Source organism: Armigeres subalbatus, chromosome 1 (genome assembly GCF_024139115.2).
Source record: "Armigeres subalbatus isolate Guangzhou_Male chromosome 1, GZ_Asu_2, whole genome shotgun sequence".
Classification (NCBI taxonomy): domain Eukaryota; kingdom Metazoa; phylum Arthropoda; class Insecta; order Diptera; family Culicidae; genus Armigeres; species Armigeres subalbatus.
In genome coordinates this window covers 257,543,835-257,554,102 of record NC_085139.1, presented here as the reverse complement: position 1 = coordinate 257,554,102, position 10,268 = coordinate 257,543,835, and the positions used below count along the sequence as shown (strand labels likewise).

General features: G+C 40.0%; 1 pseudogene; it reads right to left on the bottom strand.

The window, feature by feature from the left end:
- Nucleotides 1–204: 204 nt before the first annotated feature.
- LOC134207237 (anoctamin-1-like) overlaps nt 205–10,268 on the bottom strand; it is a 38,454-nt pseudogene continuing 28,390 nt past the window's right edge.

Sequence of the window (10,268 nt, the reverse complement as noted above, 5' to 3'; positions counted from 1 at the left end):
CGAAATGCCATTGAAAACATGAAATGAGCATTCTTCAGTACGTCCACGCGTTTGTGTAAAGATATTTCGAAAATAGAATAATAGGTAACGTTTGAACCGTATAGTCAATCGACTGGGTTGGTCACTGTTTGTTTTTTTTATTTCAGCGAGCCCAGAGTCTCAAACTCTCGACGTCACAATCTCACACCCTGGAAGCGTTCGGATTTAGGATCTTCCGTTCGGCCTTCGCCTGACGAAGTTCTCATCTTCGCCTTCCTCCTCCGTCACACTTACCGTACCGTACTCGTCCAAGCTGCTCTGCTGCCGCGACAGCGTCCCTTGCGCCGCCTCTGCGAATTTCGGCCACCCTTCCGTTCGCGAGTCTTGACTTTCTCCTGCTGGATATGAATTCATTGGTTAGGTACTGCGCTTGATCTGATCCTGCAGCCGTCCGGGGGTTCCGGAATGGCCCACGCCACCACAATCTGCTGTTGACCACGTTCTGGTAGATGACGAGAAGGCCAACCGGATGGCGAGGATGTCCAGTAGATGAGCGGCGCTGTAGGGCCGGTCCGCCGGGCGGATTCCGGTACTCGTGTAGCAGCGACACACGGTGACATTTTCGAACTTGGAAGCGAGCGCCACTCCGGAAATCCTTACATTGGTAAGGCGTGTGGTTCAGGTAGCCTCGGTCAGTTCGGTCTTGACTACGTATGTAGACCAGCCGAGGATAAAGTTAGATGAAATGCGATGATGAATGCCTGTAGTAGGAGATAGTTTTCGAAAGAGAAAAATCTAAATTTGTATTTATTTATATGATAACCAAAGAAGGAGGATGAAAAAATATGGAAAAAGATTAGAAGAAAGAGCGATGCAATGAAAGAAGGATGAAGAAAAGAACGGAGAGAATAGTGCGGAGGTTAAATACTTGAAAATAACAGAAAGCGCAATAAAGAAAGATGAAGAGTGTAATAAATGAAGTAGGAAAAGATGGGTAGAACGTCGGAAACTGGTCGGAACTAAGCGAGGAAGGTCAGGGAAAAGAAAAGCGTGGAAGAAATTAAAGAAGGCAGAAGAAGAAGAGTTCGCGATGGAAAGAGCATGTGAGATGGAGAACAGAAGAAGAAAAAGAACAATGAAAGGGCAGAGAGCGCAATGAAAGAAGCTCGGAGAGAATGGAAGCGCATTGGAAGAAGATTGTGAGGTGCATTTAAGAATAGACGAAGAGATGAAGAGTGCTGTAAAAGAGGACGGATATTTGAGTGGAAGGAAGAATGGGATCATTATTGAAAAGCACTAAATGCGATGAAGGTTGGTGAGATAAATTGAAGAAAGCTTCGAGGAAAGATAATACGAAGTGCATTGCAACGAGTTTGAAGAGTGCAATGCAAGATTGGAGAGTGAATGTAGTGAAAGTGTACCTAAAAAATAAGGTAACAGAAGAAGCACAGTGAGACGAAAAAGTGGAAAAGAAAGAACAAAAAGAAGCAGAAAGGAAAAGAAGGAGAACACAGTAAAATATCGAACAGTGCAATAATGGAAGGGCGAAGAACACAATGAAAAAATAATCTGGAGATAGAAATAGAAAAGGAAGAGAAAAAATGCAGAAGAAGATCGTGACGTACAATGAAAGAATGACAAGGAACGATCATAAAATAAAAAAGAACATACGGAGTGCGATTGGAAAAGAGCTAATTTTAACGTGGTAGAAGAATGGAGAGCGCAGTGGAAAAAAGACGCGAAGTGCATTTGAAGAAGGTATTAGAAAAGGTCGTAAAGTGTAACGAGAGAAGGATAGAGAGCGCAATGCAATATGGTCGGAGATTGTAATAAGAAAAATACGGAGAGAATGAAGGCACAGTGGAAGATCGTGAGCCCCAATGAAAAAAAAATGAGACTTGAGAGAAGGATGGAGAGCACAATGGAAAAGGGCACAGAGGTGAAAGGATAAAACAACAACAGATGTTTCAATGGGAGAAAGACGGAAGCGCAATTGGAAGTCCCTAAGAGTACAATTGAAGAAGGATAAAAACATGATTATTTGAATAACGCAGTCGAAGGTAGTTTGAGAGTGTAATGACAGAAGCATACATAATGGAAGAAGTTTCAGACACTGCAATAGACAAAAGGCGATGAGAGCGCAATGAAGGAATGACGAACATTTCAATGGGAGGTAAAGCCTCAGACGAAATTCAGCGAGACGGCAAGATTTGACAGAATATATATGGGTTAAAGATTTGACAATCCGTTTCGTCGCCGTTCCGCTACATTGCGCAGGGTCTTAAATAACGAACGCAAGTACAAATTACAACATGAGAGGAGAATGGAGAGTGCATAAAAGAAAATGCAGTGGAAGAATGTCATGGAGCGCAATAGAAAATTGAACAGACGGAAAGCGCAGTGAAAGGACTGAGAGCACAATTTAAAAAAAAAAAATAGAGCTATGAAGAAGCAAAAAGATGGAGAGTTGATTCAGAAGCGCAATACATAAAACGAAGAGTTTGAAAGTACGTGAGCTACAAAGATGAAAAATTGAAGTGCATTGGAAGAAGAATGGAAAGCACTGTAGAGAACTACTTACGCTAGATATCACCACTTTCCGAGCACGTGCATCACATTGTACACATACCGATGTTCCGAACACGTTGCGAACAGCTCGTTTTAGTAGAGCAAAACTTTTGCATCCAGTCGCGTCTCGAACACATTGTTCAACAGTGCAAACAACGGACCCAGTGGGAAGGCCACCACGAAGATCGTAATGAATCCGTACTGAATGACTGAAATTTCGAAACACAAATTCGAATCATCTTCTTAACCTTCAAAACCGACTCACAAAGCCAACTTACTCATCTTCAGATACTCCTCGAACAGGCTCCGATCGGTCCAGCTGATCAGCGTAAAATCTTTGGTCCACTGGTTGCAACAGATCAGCTTCTCCCGTTCTCCGACTCTCCCCTCGATACCCAGCACGCCGGAACTCGCGGAACTTTGCAACAGGAACGGAATCAAAATCTCCAGGATCAACGAATGATCTGCTTGCCGATCATGATGATGGCCACTGGATGCACAGCCCATTAGGCACCACCCGGCTGCACTCCTCCTGGCGCAGCGTCATAATCCGTTGTAGGCCGGATAGCCGGGAACTTACCTTCAAGAACGCGATGTAGAATATCGAACTGTAGTTGATGAACTGGAAGAGGTAGATCTTGAGGTTCAGACTTTCGTTGTACTCGCTCTGGGTCCGCTAACTGATGTCGGTCATGTACACGGCACGTAGTCGTACCGAAGTTGAGGATCGTCGACACGATCAGATTGACGATGGCGGCCGTCGCCGGCAGGAGCAACAGTTTGGTCGATACGGCGTCCGGGTCGCCGTAGATGTTGCGCGATGTCATCAGCGACATCCGGTAGATGACGATGCCGAACACGGCCGCAATGGCGAGGGAGATCTGGAAGAAAATTTTTTTTGTAATGCAAATGTGAAGCAATCAAAAATTCTTCCACAGATTCTTGCTAAATTTGAAGAATCCTTGCTGGCTTTTACACATTTCCAATATCCACATGGACTGTTAAAAAAGGCCGGTAAATAAAAATATAATAACAGTTATTCTTAGATTATTATAGAGTACAAGTAACAATATGAGACATATGGTATATTTAACTAAAACTTTTCCGTCAAAAGCTAAATTGATTGATTTGAAAGTTTTTTTTTCAGTTTAAAGTTATGATTTTTACAGCAAAATTCCCAGAATATATTTTTTTAATAATCAAATAAACCTTAACATTTCCCAATTTTGGCAACACTGATAAAAAGAAATGATTTAACTGGCAGCTCTCTACCTGCCAATGACAGTTGCGAAAAATTAACCAAGAAAATAATTTCCAATTTCGCCGCCATGGTAAATTTTTCTCCATAATTTATTAATATACCTTTAGTAAATACACCCGATTCTGTTTTCAAACGGGTTTTTTTACACAGCCGTGTAAAAAAAATCCCATACAAAATTTTTGCAAAGTTGCTCCATTTTGCATGATTCGTCAAGAAATCATAAACTTTTTACGCGGATTTTCAAATTTTGAACTGAAAACTTTTTACACGGAACGTATCCCCAGTGTAAAAAAAGAATCGGGTGTACTATTTTTCTTTTCCAGGAAGGAATTGCGACATCGTACGAGTTGTTGTATTGTGTGGAACGGATCTCGGGATGAATCCAAATTTTTCGACAGCCGGAACACGCGTTTCATATCTCCATGTGTCGCATGTGTTGTGTGGACTCTGAACCTATTGGCGCTTCGATCCTAAACCGCCGTTGGGATTTATGGCTGAGCCTCCTCATACGAACTTATCCAAGAGCAGTAAAGTAAGTATCCATCACTAAACGGGTGATTTTTATTCTTAATGAGTTCTTAATGAGCATTTAAACAGTTGTTTCGTCGTCGGTCGGGTTGCGGATATCATGCTGCTGATTCGTTACCAACCTCTAAGTCAGAAGACTCCACGGAGACAGACACTCGTCTCACTGGAAGGGATTACCAAATCACCACCGTCAGCCAGTGGTGAGTTCCACCACAGACCGCAATATGGACTAACCGGAGATATCAAAATTTATTCGATTTTTGTACTAATGGCACAATTTTGCCTATATTCACACCAAGCCGACGACGGAATGAAGAACAGCAACAAAATTCAAGTGCAATCAGCTGACACCCGAGGACCAAATTGTGATTGTGCTGATGTGCAAGACTCACCACACGAACCAGTAGACGCCAGTTGCCTATTCCGCAGGCACCCTAGTCGCAGTCAGGAAAAGTTGCGACAACAGTGCATCGCAGCTGGCAGAATCATATGGCGCAAAACGATTAACCATCTGATTCAGGACTATAATTATTCTAATCAATAACAACTCGTCTGATAATAAAAGAAAAGACAATAATAAAATGAAACACTACTTCTTGTATTAAAAGCGTATCCACTTGTTGTATTGAAAGCTCAGTAGTTGATTCAAAAGTAAAATACATTATTTAGTTTTGAGAGGAAACTGTTTTTTTTAAGTTGGCGCTAGTTGTAGTTCTAACCGATTTGACAATTTTTGAATTTTTGTCATGGTAAATTCAACAATCTCATACTTTCTACTGAAAAGCACTAACTGGTTTTCTTAGTTTTACCAAAGATTTTTTTTTGTGTGTATGGACCATCAGATTGAGAATGTTTGACTGGCTGAACGGTTTCTATAAAAGAAAAAGAAACAATAAAGTCTTTGCGTTGTTGTTGTTGTGAAGAAACACTTCGAATTAAAAATGATTCGTTTCTAATTCTAAACACAATTCCACCCGAATACTAAAACGATTATGCTTGAATCATAAACATTATTCTGTTATTACATGAACAGGCTTCTGCCAAATACTGAACAGAATAACATTCGAATTTTAAATTGTTATAAGAGTACAGGTAGAGGTTTTTCTCGAAAGTGTTTTGAAGCATAGTGCTTGAGTAGAAGTGGTGCTTAGCTGAAGCAATTGAGTAGCCTTATCGTTGCTTTTGCAAGACAACGCAACATTTTGCAGTTTGTTCGGCGTCCATCGCAGGCGCAGGCATCATCGCCCCACGCCGACAGTCATCATCCATCGTGCGTCTCCACCAACACAGACGCTGACGTCCTGCCACCATCCATCCACCCAGTTGTCTTCGGCGAGAACACCAACAACAGCGTGGTTCACTTCGACCCCCTGTTTGCGTTTCGATTGTACTCGAAACACAAAAGGTTTTTCAGCATGTTAATGTTAAATTTGAGTGAACTTTTATCCAGGATCCGAGTAAACTCGAACTCGTCTTATAACAATTTAAAATTCGAATGTTATTCTGTTCAGTATTTGGCAGAAGCCTGTTCATGTACCTAATTATTTAGTTTTAAAATTGATTGTGCCTCGCTGCAGCGGCGCATTTCGTGTCCTTCGTATTCCATGTCAGATGTTTCGTTGCATTCGGGTGTTCCAAACCAAAACTAAATGGACACCAGCAACGCTAAAATTTCCTCTACGAGCCCCCGTCCCAAGGTCTACCCTCACGACTCTAGTGGGCCGTATGTTGCTTTCTTTCGACCCAAAGGCAAACGTTTGAATATCAGCCAGATCAGCAAAGATCTGGAAAAGCGATTTTCGTCTGTCACGACCTGAGAGAGAGAAGCAATAGCAAGCTCACTGACAACAGATCGTTTATTTACTATGTCTTCTTCTTCTTTATCAGAGACGTTGTTTATAAATAGAGACCCGCGCAGAGTGAAGCCGAAAGTACCAAACGAACCGTCAAACGCGGTACCAAACGAACAAAGTAAACAAACATTACCAATCGGTGCTAAATGCGAGATAAGTATTAAAATCAATATTATAGAAAATATGAAAAAGTTCTAAAAGTTAATTAAATTAGGCTGTTTTTGAAGTTCTTATACCAAGTTTATTACTGCATTTCATCATATTTGTCGTTGATTTATATGGAAATGGTGCTGAACAAAGCAGGATACATGGTTGGAGCAAACGAAATAACTGCTCATACTGAGAGTCATTTCAAGTTCTCGCAAATTTTTGTTTACAGATTTTTGTTACAGATTCATACAGATTTTCTTATTTAGAATGTTGTACTCTTGATCTGTCTCAACGCGAGGAGGATTCATGCATTCAATCAACTGCCGCTACTCGCATATCAGTCCCATTTCGGTTTTCGTCACTTTCGAGATAACTCCGTGAATAGTATTCAACTTTATCATACTTCCTTAGAACATGATAAAAAATGAGACTTTGTAAGGGAGAAATGTGGAAAAATACCAAACCAACCTTGTCCCATAATGAATGTACCCGCATACCAGTCCCATTAAAAATTTACATAAGCTGATTGCTCAAAATTCAATTATTTTTTCATTGATCAGAATCCTTTTACATTAACTCATTTAATAAGGAATGACTCTGCAAAATTTAAACCAAAAAGCGAAATGTTTGAATTATTTAGATTTTTTTACCGGATTTGGCTGAAATCTCGAAAACCAGTTAACCAAAAAAAAAAATTACAAATGAATTATTGACCGTGACTGATTTTCTACCCGCCGCTGTCACATCCAGGTGCTATAGTAAATATGCGCAAAATAGCCAGCATGAGTAAACCACCAGAAATGTGTATGGCAACAGACATCTAACGCGGGTTTTCTCAAAATTAGAAACTTTTCATGAAAAACTATTTGGTACCGGTTATGAAGGATGGTGTCCGCTACTATACGCCTACCAAATATTTTTTCGATTAAGGTGATTAATTTTGAGAAATCGAACCTTAGATGCCTTCCGCCATACTGATTTCAGAAAGTAAACTCCTAGTGTGTCGCTGTAAGCACGCTCAAAGCAGGCGATTCATTAATTCACAAAAAATTTAATGTGAAATCTAAAATTTCGTAGGTATTTTAAAAATATTTATAAGCAAAAGAATGCGAGTTGTGATAAATTTATGCACTTTTGGCAAACTTCCTGGAGTTTTAAAACTGTGATCCTAATGATATTGATTAAAAGACGTCTTGAAACACAGAAAAGGTTGTGAATCTCGATCTTATCTGATCATGAATCTTTTAAAATATTTTTGTTGAGACTTTGTCAAAGTTCACGTAGAGTTCAGTAATATTCATCCAGACAAAATATTCATCATGACAAAATATCATGGTTCCAGAATTAAGGCAATATATTACATGTCGGAGCCTTCCTTTGCCGTGCGGTTAGATGCGCGACTACAAAGTAAGACCACGATGAAGGCGACTGGGTTCGTTTCCCGGTTACGATCTAGGAAATTTTCGGGTTGGAAATTTCCTCGACTTCCCTGGACGTGTTATACTCCATGATATACAAATGCCAAGATGGTATCTTGGCTTAGAAACCTCGCAGTTAATAACTGAGGAAGTGCTTAATGAACACCAAGCTGCGAGACAGCAATGTCCCAGTGGGGGATGTAATGTCAATAAAAAGAAGAAAAGGATTACATGTTGAACTAGAGCCCGGATAGGTAATAAAGCTCTTGTTGGAAGTAGACAAAAAGTTTGTAAAGGTCAATTAGTTATTCATGTGTGTGTAATCAATAAAGCCGATATGATTGCACTTGGATTCTTGAGAAATTCTAAGGGTTATCTGGGATTCCTAATGAAAATTCCTTCCTATTTTGGACGCTCATTAAAAAAAAAAAGTTCTAGTTTTCGATGAACAACAGGCAAATAAATTAAATTAGGAACCCCAAATACTGTTCATAACAATCAGAACTATTTGAAAAATTTGATAAAAATTATAAAATATCGTTTTTCCTCAAATACAGACAATACAGATTTTTATTTCAGGCCAATACAGATTTACTAAAAAATCATCTGACAGCCCTGCTCTCAGGTCAAGACCATTGACATGGTTGGGTCCAGTAAGCTTCGCGTCACGGTCAGTGATCGCAAACATGCCAACGAGATTGCCACCTGCGAGCTTTTCATTATCGAATATAAGGTATATTATGTAACCGACGGCTACATGATTTAGGTTTGTGACTCGGTCACAAATAATTTTCTGAAAGTACTTGATGCGACTCTGAGCAATGCTCAAGAGAAGAAATGAGAGATCTCCCACTCTCCCACTGCCTCTCCCTAATGAATTATTGGCAGTGGCTGATTTTCTACTCGCCGCTGGCACATCCAGGCGCTATAGTATATGCGCAAAATAGCCAGCAAGAGTTAACCGCCAGAAATTTGTATGGCGAAAGTCATCTAACACGGGTTTTCTCAAAATAAGAAACTTTTCATGAAAAACTATTTGGTACCGATTATGTAGGAAGGTGTCCGCCACCATGCCTACCAAATATTTTTTTGATGAAAGTGCTTAATTTTGAGATATCGAACCTTAGATGCCTTTCGCCATACTGATTTCAGAAAGTTAACTCCTAGTGTGCCGCTGTAAGCACGCTCAAAGTAGGCGATTCATTCCACGACACACTCACTCTCGTTTCGATGGATTTGCTGACAGCGGTTAGAACAACTGTGGCAAAAAACTTAGCCAAGATTCCGTGCAACATCCAGGGCCGGACAAGGGGCGGTAGAACACACGTAGCACGTATACAAATTCGTCAAACTCGGGTTTGGTCGGATTCTTATGAGAATGATTTAAGGTCGTACTCGGCATGCTAGCATGGTGAAATTAATTCTGCTCGGAACGTGCTAGAGAGCAGTAAGTGCGCGACGTGAGTAAAAGTAAAAGTTCGCAAAAAGTGCGTTTTCAAACTTAGGGTAGAGTGGTAGAGTGGCAAGAGTACGCACTTAGTTTTCAATCGATCATGTGGCCCTTATGAAGCAAGCTTCTGCATATCAAATCAGTGTCGATGATTCATATACTCTTCCTTTGTATTACCCAGTGGAAAAAATATTGAAATTATTGAGATTCGTTTTAGTAGAACTCTTATTGCAAGACAAGTGAAAAACGCACTCTTACCCCATCGGTGGGGTAAGAGTGCGCATCGGGTGGGGTAAGAGTACGTATTTATCCAATCATGTGCTTTAAGTATATATTAAAACAAATAAGAGTTAATAACATTTAATTTATGTTTAATGAGCATATATTAGGGAATGTTTAAAGATTACGTAACTCTTAAAGGGGGTGGGGGTCCTAAAAATTTGCACTTTCATACGAAAAACCATTGTTTTTCATATATACAAAAAACTACAGAGGTAAAAATATATATCAGGTTTCGCGTGGCGTATACAAAGGCATTTTCCTTAAAGAAAGTTCACCAATCACGTAACGTAAAATTTGGCTCTTTCATCACCCCTCCCCCCCTATCTTACACTATTTGTATGAATCCTCTGAAAATTATATGGATCGTCACACATCTCACAACCCCTCCCAGCTAAACGTTGCGTAATTTATGAATATTTCTTTTGATTAAATGAAATTATCATTTAGATGCAGTTGTGTTTTCGTACTATGTTTAGGTGCACAACAAGTCCTAATACAATTTCATTATTTCGCTTCAGTACTTTGTTCGCTAAGTCCTTTCTAACACCGAATTAGGGGTAATTACGGCTTTGGCAGTTTTTGTTCTATTATTGGCAGGGGTTTTTTTTGACTGATTATGCTCAAACTTGGCCCAAACATTCATTGCATATCAAAGAATATTGTGACCAAATTTCATAAAATTCGGTCGGGGGGCCTGCCAATAATAGAACAAAACCTGCCAAAGCCGTCTGTTCCCCTACTTCATCTTCTTCTTCTTCTTCTTCTTCTTATTGGCATTA